Raw genomic sequence first — 12,274 nt, 5'->3', positions numbered from 1 at the left:
GGGAAGGCCAAAACTGAAAGCTGTAAGACACGTCTCTATTGGCCAGTCTCAATCGGAATGACAGCTTGCAAAGCATTTTTTTTTCTTCTTCTCTCGGTTGGCAGATTGCAAACAATTTAAAGGTGCATACCGCCACCTACTGTACAAGAGTGTGCAACATCATGTCATTTAGCCTGTTTCTTAAATTCTACTCATCAGCCTAGTACGCTTGCAAAGCAACATGGGAGTTCTGTGGTTCACGGGGAATTCAGTGCGGAGCTGTGGTGAAAATCAATTCTGAAACCGAAGTTTTTCGGGGCTCCGAAACCGCAAAACCCGCTACCAAGTGATGCAATACACATGCCAAAGTAGTAGGTGGCGATGTAACTTCCAATGGAAAGGCCATTTTAACCAATCATAAGTCAGCAAAATCATCATTTGTTTTCATTTATTCTTTCAGGTGGGTATATGTCACCTAAGCACCTTCAGATTTTATGAGTGTACCCTTAACAGATAATTTGTTTACACAGTTTGTATTGTGCTTCGTGATATTGTTTGAGGGAACTGTAACGTAAGGTAACTGCATACGAGTGGATGTAACCGTCACTAATGCTAGCGTAGTTCCTCAGGGATTAAAGCTGTTATTACTTTAATTTTGACAATCTAACCTGTGACAACAGGTTTTAAGGACTGTAACTGTTGGTAGCTGTTGTTGATTTTATTTAAATATGTTGAATTATAATTTTATGGGTTATTGTTTGTCGGACGATTGAGCTAAGCTAAATAACGCTAACGTCAGCTGTCACTTGTTGCCATAGCAATGGTAAACATTCACATATGGGCTAAGTGCAGAGTGCAGAATCAATCTTCATTGTAAATATAATTAAGATACATTGTATTTAACACAGGATGTGGGATTTTAGTAGTTAATAAACTTTTAGAAAAGAGCTATTTACCGTTGCTCTGATGTCAAACAATGGAGGCAGGTAATAAAACACGCAACCGCTGCCATCAGAGTCCTCCAAAAACTTCACCCTGGACTCCGGTTTCAAAGAAACGCTGTTTCAGGGGCCCAAAAGTGCGGTTGCGTGTGGCCAAACAGCCAAATCGCATAGAATAATACACAGTTTCAGAAGTACACGGGTCCGTGTGGACTAGGCCTAATAATAGCAAGAATGTTTTATTTGAACTGGTGCATGTAGATTGCTTTTGTTTAGCCAGGACAGAACTATTCGACGGTGTAATGGTCAGTACTGTCGATGCCCTGGGGTGCAACAGTAATGCCAACTGTTGAGTGTTTCCATTGGGAGAGAGGGAATCGTGGGTGTAGCCCGCTCTGTATGGAGCCACGTCAAACCCACCAATAGAAACTCTTCTCTCATCCATCAGCGTAGGCCCGGCCCATTAAGTGCAGTTGTAGGTACTTGCAAGCAAAAGTTTTTAACTCGCAAGCAAATAGGACTGATTTGCAAGCAAAACTTTTTAACTTGCAAGCAAAGAGTACTGATTTATAAGCAAAAATGATCAAATGTTTTTATTTGATTTTTGATTGCAGTTCAAGAAATATGCTCTAAAAACAGTTTTATGTGATTGCAACAAAGAGACACAAAAATACCTCCACATGTTTCTACTGCAGTTTCTGACATCTTAAATGCATTAATCACAGTGCACAGTAGCAGCAGCTCCAGTTAGCCTCAGGCTCTATGGCTTTTTTATATTGCTTTTACCTCCCTCACAGTATTCAATGTTCCCTCGTACTGTCTTAAAACACTGACTGGTAGCCAAAGTACAATTAAAGAGCTTTCCTAACATTAAAGGCTCCACCGCTACATTGAAGACCCCACAGGTGTTCCCGGCCAGCACCTACCCTGAAAGCAATGGACAACCCTCAACCGCCTGAGGACCGGCGTAGGACTCTTTGGGGCAGCAATACTAATGTGGGGTCTCGTGGATAGTGCCCACCTCGAATGCAGGGATCCACTACAAACTTTGGAATACTTAATAACCAGCTGCCCCTAACACTGGCCACTGAAAGGCGATTGTGGTCTAATCGACCTGGACGATAAAAAACTGGACTGGCTTGCCTAAACAGAGCTGAAGGTCTAAGGACATACGCCAGAAGAAGATACAGGAAATTAACATAGCAGCAAACTACATTTTGCTGTGTAAAGATACAGTAGAGTAATGGTATTCAGAGCAGATGGAGTCGCACTCCCTCTGATGTACGCTGTACACAGAGGCTTCTCTATGTACAACAGAGCTTCTCTGTGATTTGCTGTAAACTGGTCCAGATGTACGTGCATGTTATTGCATGTGAGTCCTTGTGAGAGCGCCCCACTGACTTGTTAATCACCACTGCTCTGCACTGCTTGTACAGCAATACCTACTGATATTAGGTATTATTGCAGAAGTGTAATGCCCACCCTCCGCTTCCCCCCTAAATTAACAATGTTAGCTCTGTCAGCACTGTTTCTATTGTCAAGCTTATTATGGAGTTAGCACCATTAGCTACTGGCTAGATTTTGAGAACAGTGTGCAAACAATCCAGCCCCATACTCTGAATCAGATATGCTCTAAATGTAGCATACAGCTCTTTTTTTTAATGATTTACAAACACATCAAAAAACATTTCAAGTACATCCAGAAATTTTGGGAATGAAGTATGTTGTGTGATGAGTTTACATTTTTACTGGTGTGCTCTGATGGAAAATGTAGGTCTAGTTCAGCAGGAGTCCAACAACAATCATCTTTTTTTTTTTAAATGTCATACTGTACAGTGATTAGTTGTTTCAGCCTCCAGGTGCACCCTCAGCAACAGTAGTAAAAGCTGACTCTGAACACAGCCTGACAGTTAAAGTTACATTAATCTTCTGCCCCTCCCTACCTTAGGCTGCCTATAAAACCTCTTGAGGTTACATAACTCTGCCCAAACTGATCGTAAACCTGATGTTTTTCTCACTGTGTGCCGATGGCTAATTCTCTTCTAGAGGTATGTTGAGGAGCAGACTGTCTGAACAGAAGATTGAAATGAAAAGTTAAATACTGATAAGGCAGTGTACATTGTGTACAGTATGTAAGAAACAGCTGGAAGGTAGCCTTTGTGGTTAAACAAGTATTTGTCACAACATTGTTTCACCATTATTAACTAATTGAGTAAAGCATAAAGAATGTAAGATGGTGTACATTACTTTTAATCTTCATATCTTCTTAATGGAACAATGATTAGGATAAGGTTGGAGGTTTTACCTCTCTAGAGGTAGCACCAAGACCTTAATAAGGTCTTTTTTTTTCAATCAGCTTTTCAACTAAGCGTAATTTGGGCTATTTGCAACTCTGAATGTAGTGATGAGTTTGACATGTACTCTGTATAGTTTGCTGTAATGCATTGTTATATATTTCACATCACATAAGACTGGTGAATTAACTGGAACTATCTCTCAAACTTTTTCTTATTGAATGACAGCTGAAGAAGTGACTGAAGTTTTTCTTGTCAAACGGTCAGTGCAGTGAACTATTTCTTAACCAGTGGTGCCCCCAAGGGGGGCCATGGCTGCTCAGTAGGCCTACATTAATGTCTTTGAGAGGCTGTGGCACACTCATATTTAAAACTAGTGTGAAGGTGGTGCTCTGTGAAACTTAAAAGCCTATGACATCTTTTGTCTGCAGGGGCTAAATAACGTTCCAAAGTTTGGCTAAATTTCGGCGAGGGAACAACTGGCACCACTATTTCCTCTAAGGTGTTTTACTGCTCAGTTGCGCACTGTTCCCTACCTCTTTGCACAGAAGACAAAAAAGTTGCACACTCAAATATCCCCGACTGTTTTCACTGTTTTTTTTTCCTTGTCCTAATATGTGCTGTGAATGGTGAAATGTTTGACTTTAACTGTGAACGTGAAAGCACCCCATTGTGGGCGTTTGTCTATGCAATGAGTGACAGGTGACAATGTACTGTCAGTCTAGTCTGGGGCCGTTAGTGGCCGTTTTGGTAAGGAAATGGAACCAGGGCAAGTGAGACAGGATCCGGATTTCGATGGATGTGCCTTTCCGTAAAAATAAAAGCACCAAGCTAATAAAAATGCGGTGAAACTTTTAATTTAAAGAATATAATTTACAAGAAAAGCCCCAAGCCATTAAGTTAATCGATTTTCTTACACCCCTCATCACCCCAAATCGATGGTGCGCCAGAATTTAAAGTTTTACTATGGTGAACACTTTTAGTTTGGTGAATTTGGTGAATACCGCATCCGCTCCCTAGACAGGAACCAGAATCCAGACAAAATTCAGAGTGAATAGACACCAGGCTCTTTGCTTGAAGAACCTGGTGACGCGAGGCTACTGTCAGTCAGTGATGATTAAAAAAAACATGCCCACCAGGCACTGCCCAGCCAATTCTGCAACGGCTGTGTAGCTTGACAGCCAATCAATGGAATTATGTCGAGAAGCCGCTGTTGGCACATTTGTTTTGTTGTTATCCATTAGCAATGCAGCTATGGCTAAACGCGACGGCTCTGGCACTTTATCCTCTCAAAATTGCAAGAAAGAAAAAACACACGTCGTTCACGTGGAGTGGCTGTCTGAGTATATTCAAACTGGGAACGACGAGCGGACGCCACCTGTGAAGCTCGGCAACATTTTTTCTTTTTCAACTAATATTGGAGTTGTTTGCAGCGAAAGTTCAAGGCAAGTTTTCAGAGGGGAAAGTGTGGAGTGAGTTGAAACTAGACTACCTTAAGCGACACGTTGGAACAAAAGGACATTTACATGCTGTGGATATTGTAAAGAGATGCAAGCAGGGGCTTGGGATTGGATTTTTACTGCAAGAGAGCACAGAGGAATGGAAGAAGAGAAACGAACTGTCACGTAAGAAAAAATCTGACCCAGAGGAAGTTAAAATTCTGATTGACAATGTTCTACTTGCCATCAAAATGAACACATCAATGCTAGCTGTACAACAAATTCATGATCACATGGCAAAATACACTGCCTGGCCAAAAAAAAAGTCACCACCAAAAAAAAAAGGTCATACACTCTAATATTTCGTTGGACCGCCTTTAGCTTTGATTACGGCACGCATTCGCTGTGGCATTGTTTCGAAAAGCTTCTGCAATGTCACAAGATTTATTTCCATCCAGTGTTGCATTAATTTTTCACCAAGATCTTGCATTGATGATGGTAGAGTCTGACCGCTGCGCAAAGCCTTCTCCAGCACATCCCAAAGATTCTCAATGGGGTTAAGGTCTGGACTCTGTGGTGGCCAATCCATGTGTGAAAATGATGTCTCATGCTCCCTGAACCAGTCTTTCACAATTTGAGCCCGATGAATCCTGGCATTGTCATCTTGGAATATGCCCGTGCCATCAGGGAAGAAAAAATCCATTGATGGAATAACCTGGTCATTCAGTATATTCAGGTAGTCAGCTGACCTCATCCTTTATGCACATACTGTTGCTGAACCTAGACCTGACCAACTGCAGCAACCCCAGATCATAACACTGCCCCCACAGGCTTGTACAGTAGGCACTAGGCATGATGGGTGCATCACTTCATCTGCCTCTCTTCTTACCCTGATGCGCCCATCACTCTGGAACAGGGTAATCTGGACTCATCAGACCACATGACCTTCTTCCATTGCTCCAGAGTCCAATCTTTATGCTCCCTAGCAAATTGAAGCCTTTTTTTCCGGTTAGCCTCACTGATTAGTGGTTTTCTTAAGGCTACACAGCTGTTCAGTCCCAATCCCTTGAATTCCCTTCGCATTGTGAGTGTAGAAATGCTCTTACTTTCACTATTAAACATAGCCCTGAGTTCTACTGTTGTTTTTCTTCGATTTGATCTCACCAAACGTTTACGTGATCGCCGATCACGATCATTGAGGATTTTTTTCCGGCCACATTTCTTCTTCGAAGACGATAGGTCCCCACTATCCTTCCAGTTTTTAATAATGCGTTGGACAGTTCTTAACCCAATTTTAGTAGTTTCTGCAATCTCCTTAGATGTTTTCTCTGCTTGATGCATGCCAATGATTTGACCCTTCTCAAACAGACGAACATCTTTTCCACGACCACAGGATGTGTCTTTCGACATGGTTGTTTAGGAAATGAGAAGCAACTCATTGCACCAGTTGGGGTTAAATAACTTGTTGCCAGCTGAAAGATAATCGCCCATGCAGTAATTATCCAATAGGAGGCTCGTACCTATTTGCTTAGTTAAATCCAGGTGGCGACTTTTTTTTTGGCCAGGCAGTGTATGTGAGTATACCAGAACACTGGAGAAGCAAAAATTACTCCTTTGAATTTGTGGAGTCAATCAAGTTGTACAGTTGTACATTAGGAGACTATGTGCAGTATCCGAAACGTCCCAGTGCATACTTTGATAATTGATGAGACCACAGACATAGCACTGCACAAAATGTTAGTGATGTATTTCAAATACAGGGAGGAGAATGACGTCAGTTACAAAACTGTATTTGGCGGCATCGTTCAGCTGAAGGCCTGTACTGCTTGTGATCTTGTAGAGGCAATCACAGACTTCTACTCCAGCCATGAACTGGACTTGCAGAGAATGGTGATGCTGACCTCTGATGGTGCCTCAGTAATGCTGGGAAAGCACAATGGTGTTGCAGCTTTGTTACACCAGCAAATACCACATCTCACAGAACAACACTGTGTGGCCCAAAGGGAGGACTTGGGCATTGATGATGCTTGGAAAGATGTGCCTTTGATGCGAGAAGTGGAAACTCTTCTAAGAACTATATATTCCATTTTCTCAAGGTCATCAGTGAAGAAGTGCAAATTCAAGGACCTAGCTGAGGTTCTAAATAAGGAAACACTGTCATTCAGGCCTTTGAACGAAGTCTGTTGGCTGTCACGCCATCAAGCTGTGAATGCTGTTCTGAGAAACTACACTGTCCTTGAAGAATACTGCAGGGCACAAGCCAGTGAAAATGAAGATCCAGTGGCAAAATACTGCTACAAAAAGCTGAGTGATCCAAAGTACAAGATTACTCTATCTGCTCTTGGAGATGTGTTAGGTGAACTGGCAAACCTGTGCCTTTCTCTTCAAAGACACAACCTGACTGTGATGGAAGGACACTGCTACGCAAGAGCAAAGATTGAGAAGCTGTGTGCCCGGTACTTGGAGAATGAGCCTCAGTGGAGTGACTGTGTCATTGAGGTGGTAAGGGCCTCAGAAGCTGATGGGGCAATTACCAGGGACATTACTCACTTTATTTCAAAGCTGTGTGATCACTTGGATGCTCGATTTCCAGTGGATGATTTAAAAGAGTGGTCTGCATTTGACATTGAAGTGCTGGGCGCAGATGTCAGTTTTGATTATGGAACCACAAACATTGCTACGCTAGCAAAGAAGTATGAGACCATTCTCCGCCCACAGTCTATGGATGACATCAAGCATGAATATGCTGATTTCAAGTACATAGTGAAACAAAAGCACAAACAAGGGTCAATTCGACATTCTCAGACATGGTGGCTGCAACACTAAAATGTGAGGAGCTGAAGGAGATATCACAGCTTGTGGACATTTGTGGTACATTCCAAGCATCCAGTGCTGACTGTGAAAGAGGCTTCAGTTTGATGAATCGTATCAAAACCAGATCCAGAAATTGACCTATAGTGACACATCTGGACCAGCTGATGCAAATCAAGTCAAGGCAAGAAGACGGTGGTGGCGCCATCAACGTGGACAAAGTCTATAACTGCTGGAGCAGTGAGAAGGACAGACGAGAAAAATAAGGTGATATTTTAGTCCCTGTCATCAGATTAGATATGTTCATGCTCACTCATGAAGAATATTCTATTAATCATATATTAATATTGTTATATATTACAACCACTAATACAATCAGCTGTCTATTCATAGCTTTTCCTGTCCAAGCTAGTTATACAATTTTAAACTGTATCATTTTGTGTGATTTTAACTTTGACAATGTCTCTGTTCTGTTCTTTGTTTTTCAGAGGAGAGGGGGAGGCCTTTCTTTTTACAGCTGACTGCATAGACAGCACAGTACAACTCCATGGACATTGGACAATTTTTCCATTTTTCTTTGGAGCCCATTGGCAAAACATTACAGCATACAATTATGCAAACACACACACACACACACACACAGAATATGTATGCACATATACTGTACACACCTACATACTTACAACATATACACATTTTGATATTTTTCTACACTGTAAAAACTCATCCAGTACAGTACTGTCTGTAGCAGTAGTGCTGCTACAATTTTAGTTTATGTTTACATGCACTCATTGCACTGCCTAGCCACTAATATTTTTGCTAGGAAAATGTTTTCACCAAGTACAGTGGCACTGTCTGTAGTAGTACAAATTTAAGTTTACATCTAGTTTTGTGCCCTAGTATATTTTATAGTTGCAGTTTAGAGGCCTAGAGTACTTGACAATTACTAGGGCTATTGTATATTCTTACAATTTATAATCTACTCTATTATCAAGCATACTTATGTACCAAGAAAGAGTTGATGTTATTGTTACTTGTTTTGTATTGCAAAGAATGGTTTGCTCTTTGTGTAGGCATTACTTTTTCTTAAATGTTTGTGTAATGTCTCCAAGTGATTTTTATGGAGCACATTTTTCACATAATTGTTCACATTATGGCAATAAATACAAAATCTATTTTGCCAAAACAATATTTCGTTGTTGCAATACTTCATGTTGTTAAAATAATCTTATTATTAATCATAATTATAGTCACTTGTAATGATATTTGGGGTAGGAGAGGTGATGCCATGGCACCGCCATGTGTACGTAGTGTGTACGCGTCAGATGTGGCCCACAGTCGCTCAAGTAGTCACTCAGGGAAGTTGAATGCCTGCTCAGGAGTTTTAAAAATTAGAGGGAACATTGACTGGCACCCCCACTTTTGAATGGGTCCCTTGAACTCTTTCTGTATCTCAAGATATCTGAATGAAAATGGACTATATGGGAACCCAAAAGTTTATTGTTTATTGTTTATTCAAGATCCCTGAAGCACATAAATCTGCCTCTTTTCTTCCTGGGGTCCTAGACATTGAAATACAGTACAAACTTAAAATAGGAGTACAGACAAATTAAAGCTACTCTTACCTTTCTTGCATTTCACACAGCACTTAGAAAAAATTTGAACATCCACAACTCCCACCTCCCTCCAAAGTCCCATCCCCCTCCTCCTGCAACTCCACCTCCCTCCAAAGGCCTACTCTCCCCTCCACCATTACGTCCTCATTACGTCTATGATAGATGTAGACTCTGGCAAGGTAACGCTAGATACATGGAACATTAACATTAAGTGGAAATGCACAAGGAAGATAACATTAATGTTTCAGAGGCTACGCTACGTTAGTTATTAGTAACTGGATGCTGTGTTGTCATATAACGTTATAGCCTGTGTTACATTAGAGACAAACAAAAATACCTGACCAGCAGAAACTCTGCGACCATCTCACCCCTTTTTAGCTCAGGATGATGCTGCGGTTACACGAGTGAGTGGTTACATCAGTCGGAGGCCTCCACCTCCATGTGGGGAAGACAGACAGGACACTCGGCCAATGGTTGGAGTTTTCTTAGAACCATATTAGAATGGTGTAATTATGAGTTTTTATCTCTGGTGGAATTCACTTACATTTTAGTGTGCCATCAGCTTATTAATAGCATTTTAACAAAAACAAAGAAAAGTGTAAAATTCCCAGAAAGGTAAGTGATGCTTTAAGATATAAAAACAATCAAAATACCAAACTGATATCCAAATGAAAGAAATTAAGTACAATGTAATCATAGGCTAAACAATAATTAAATATTGTAAGCTTTTAAAAAGTTATTTTGGGCCATCAATTAAATTGCACTTCATATGACATTTAGTGGAAAACCCATCAATGTTCATGTCTCCAAGTGAGTAAATTTCTCGACTACCATCAGAGCCTTTGTCAGTCATGCTACATATCTTTGAAAGGTAGTTTGCATTAGCATTTGGAAGCCTATAGCAGCATCCAATGAGTCTAGGTTTTGTATGTGGTAAATGAACCAGTACCTATAATGCCTCTATGGCATAGATATTATAAGTATCCCTTGATTCCGCAGGAATATGACTTAGATGGCTACTCCACCTCCAAATCTGCTTCTGTCTTCTGAATATGTTGTACCCTTGTATTAAGACCTCAGCATTACCAAACGAGGTGGGTTTCTGTAAAAATGTGAGTATTGTGTTGCTGAGCAATTGTTCCACTTCATGAACTTTATTCCTCAGACTGCATGTGTTTAAATTTTCAGGCCATGTGCTTGTAATTTAGACATAGCCTACCACTAAGGTGGGATGAAAGTGCCACCATCAATGTCTTGATTAGTATTTATATATTGGCAGTATATGCCAACTCTATATAAATTAACACCCTCTGTGAAAATATGATAAGTGATTGTTCTAACAATCATGTTATCTGCCAGGATGAATAATGAGCTTGTCATAATTCAGAACAGCTATTATCCATTCTTTCTTCCAGCCTCAATCATATTTGGTAGTAGCTCTTTTCTCCTCAGTCTGACAGCATCTGGATTATCCTGATTTATGAATATATTTGTCCCTTTAAGTTTGCTTGCTTTCTGTAGTGCCTGTAAACTTGAGAAGGCTCTTTCTCAGGAAATGTTTCATTCCTTGCAATCCATGTACTCCTTTAAATTAAAGCTGTATATTTATATCTTTAAGGAAAAAGACAACCAGCTGATTTGAAGAAGAACATACATATGTACCACATGAAAACATAACTGATTTCCTGAAATTCAGTTACAGCTTTGGTTTGGTGTGCCAACCCAAGATTTTCTGTTGCCCCATCTGGCCACCCCTATGAAGAATTTTTGGGTGTGCCACTGGTCTTAACAACAGTAGGGTGTATTTAAAACCTCCAGGCCCTGTGACTTTCAGAGGGGAGGAAGTGTCCTTTGTGACCTACTATAAAAATAGTCTAGTTGGGGGTATAATGTTGTGATCAATCCAACGTTCTGATCAATCCATAGTGAAGGTAAATTCTGGAAATGAACTCTATAAGGAAGAGAAAAAATAGGTCAGCTGTCAACTTTGATATGATAGGATTGTTTCAGGGTTGGTTCAAATTCCTGATCAGTTGCCAGCTGGTTTGTGTTGTGACTTGGAGAAAAAAATAAAAAGTTACACCCCATTGTTTGAGGTGATTGGCAGATGGTTTACAGAGCTTAAGCTTCTTTGAAAGCTGAGGTGTAGTCACAGTTTGGAGGTTAAAAAGTCACAGAGAGAGAGAGAGAGAGAGAGAGAGAGAGAGAGAGAATGAAGCCAGAAGAGAGAAACAAACTGCAGAGCCAAATGAGTAATCCAACCAGAATGTACTGATTCAAAGTGCCCCTGAGCAAGGTACTTAACTCAAAATGGCCCTAGTGGATGCCCGCCAGAGTCTGTAATTGTACTGCTGAACATATTGAAGAGAAGCTGCATGTTCAGTCAAATTTCCAAAACACAGTATTTAATGAGTGCCTGGATTACATTGTTTCAAGACTGAAAGAGTTATTAATGAATAAGTGTTCCTGTCCATACTGGCCCTGAAGTGATCCCTTCTTAAAACCACTACATTGTGAAGGTCAGTTCACACCAGGAGTGTTTCTCACCTATCTCACGGAACAGTTACGTTTTCATTTTCACAAATGGAAAAATCCACAATGGCTCTGAGAGGTGTGTTGCATGCATAAAGTCACGCACCCTGATTTTATTTAATGCTCTGAGTCCATTTTTAGCAGCATGGCTCTATGGATGGCAGTGTCAATCTGTTGGTCCATCACTTTGTTTTAGACTGTAATAACTCAAAAACTATTGGATGAATTGCCATAAAATTTACAAACATTTGTGGTCTCCAGAGGATAAATCTTACAGACTTTGGTGATCCTTCCTGGTCTAGATTATGGACTTGTTTTGGAACTTGTTGGTCTAGCTTGATTTAGGACTAGCCTATCTTGATCTATAAATTAACTTGGGATTGATTCTTTACTTGAGACTTGTCTTACAACCTGTTAGTCTTGACATGAGAATTGGTCTCAATTTGAAGCTTGACCTGGCACTTGTCTTGGATCTTGTTAATCATGAATTTGCGCTTGTTTTGACAGCTGATTTCTTTCTTTGATTATCTCTTAAATATCTAGAATAGTAAATAGGCAAAACAAACAACTGGGGCCTTAACCTCCAGTTTATGGTAATTGGAATAATTGATTGATATACATTCACTGACTGCTATACTACATACACCTGTTCAACTGCTTCT

Source organism: Epinephelus lanceolatus, chromosome 18, assembly GCF_041903045.1.
Source record: "Epinephelus lanceolatus isolate andai-2023 chromosome 18, ASM4190304v1, whole genome shotgun sequence".
Classification (NCBI taxonomy): Eukaryota; Metazoa; Chordata; class Actinopteri; order Perciformes; family Serranidae; genus Epinephelus; species Epinephelus lanceolatus.
This window is presented reverse-complemented; position numbering follows the sequence as displayed.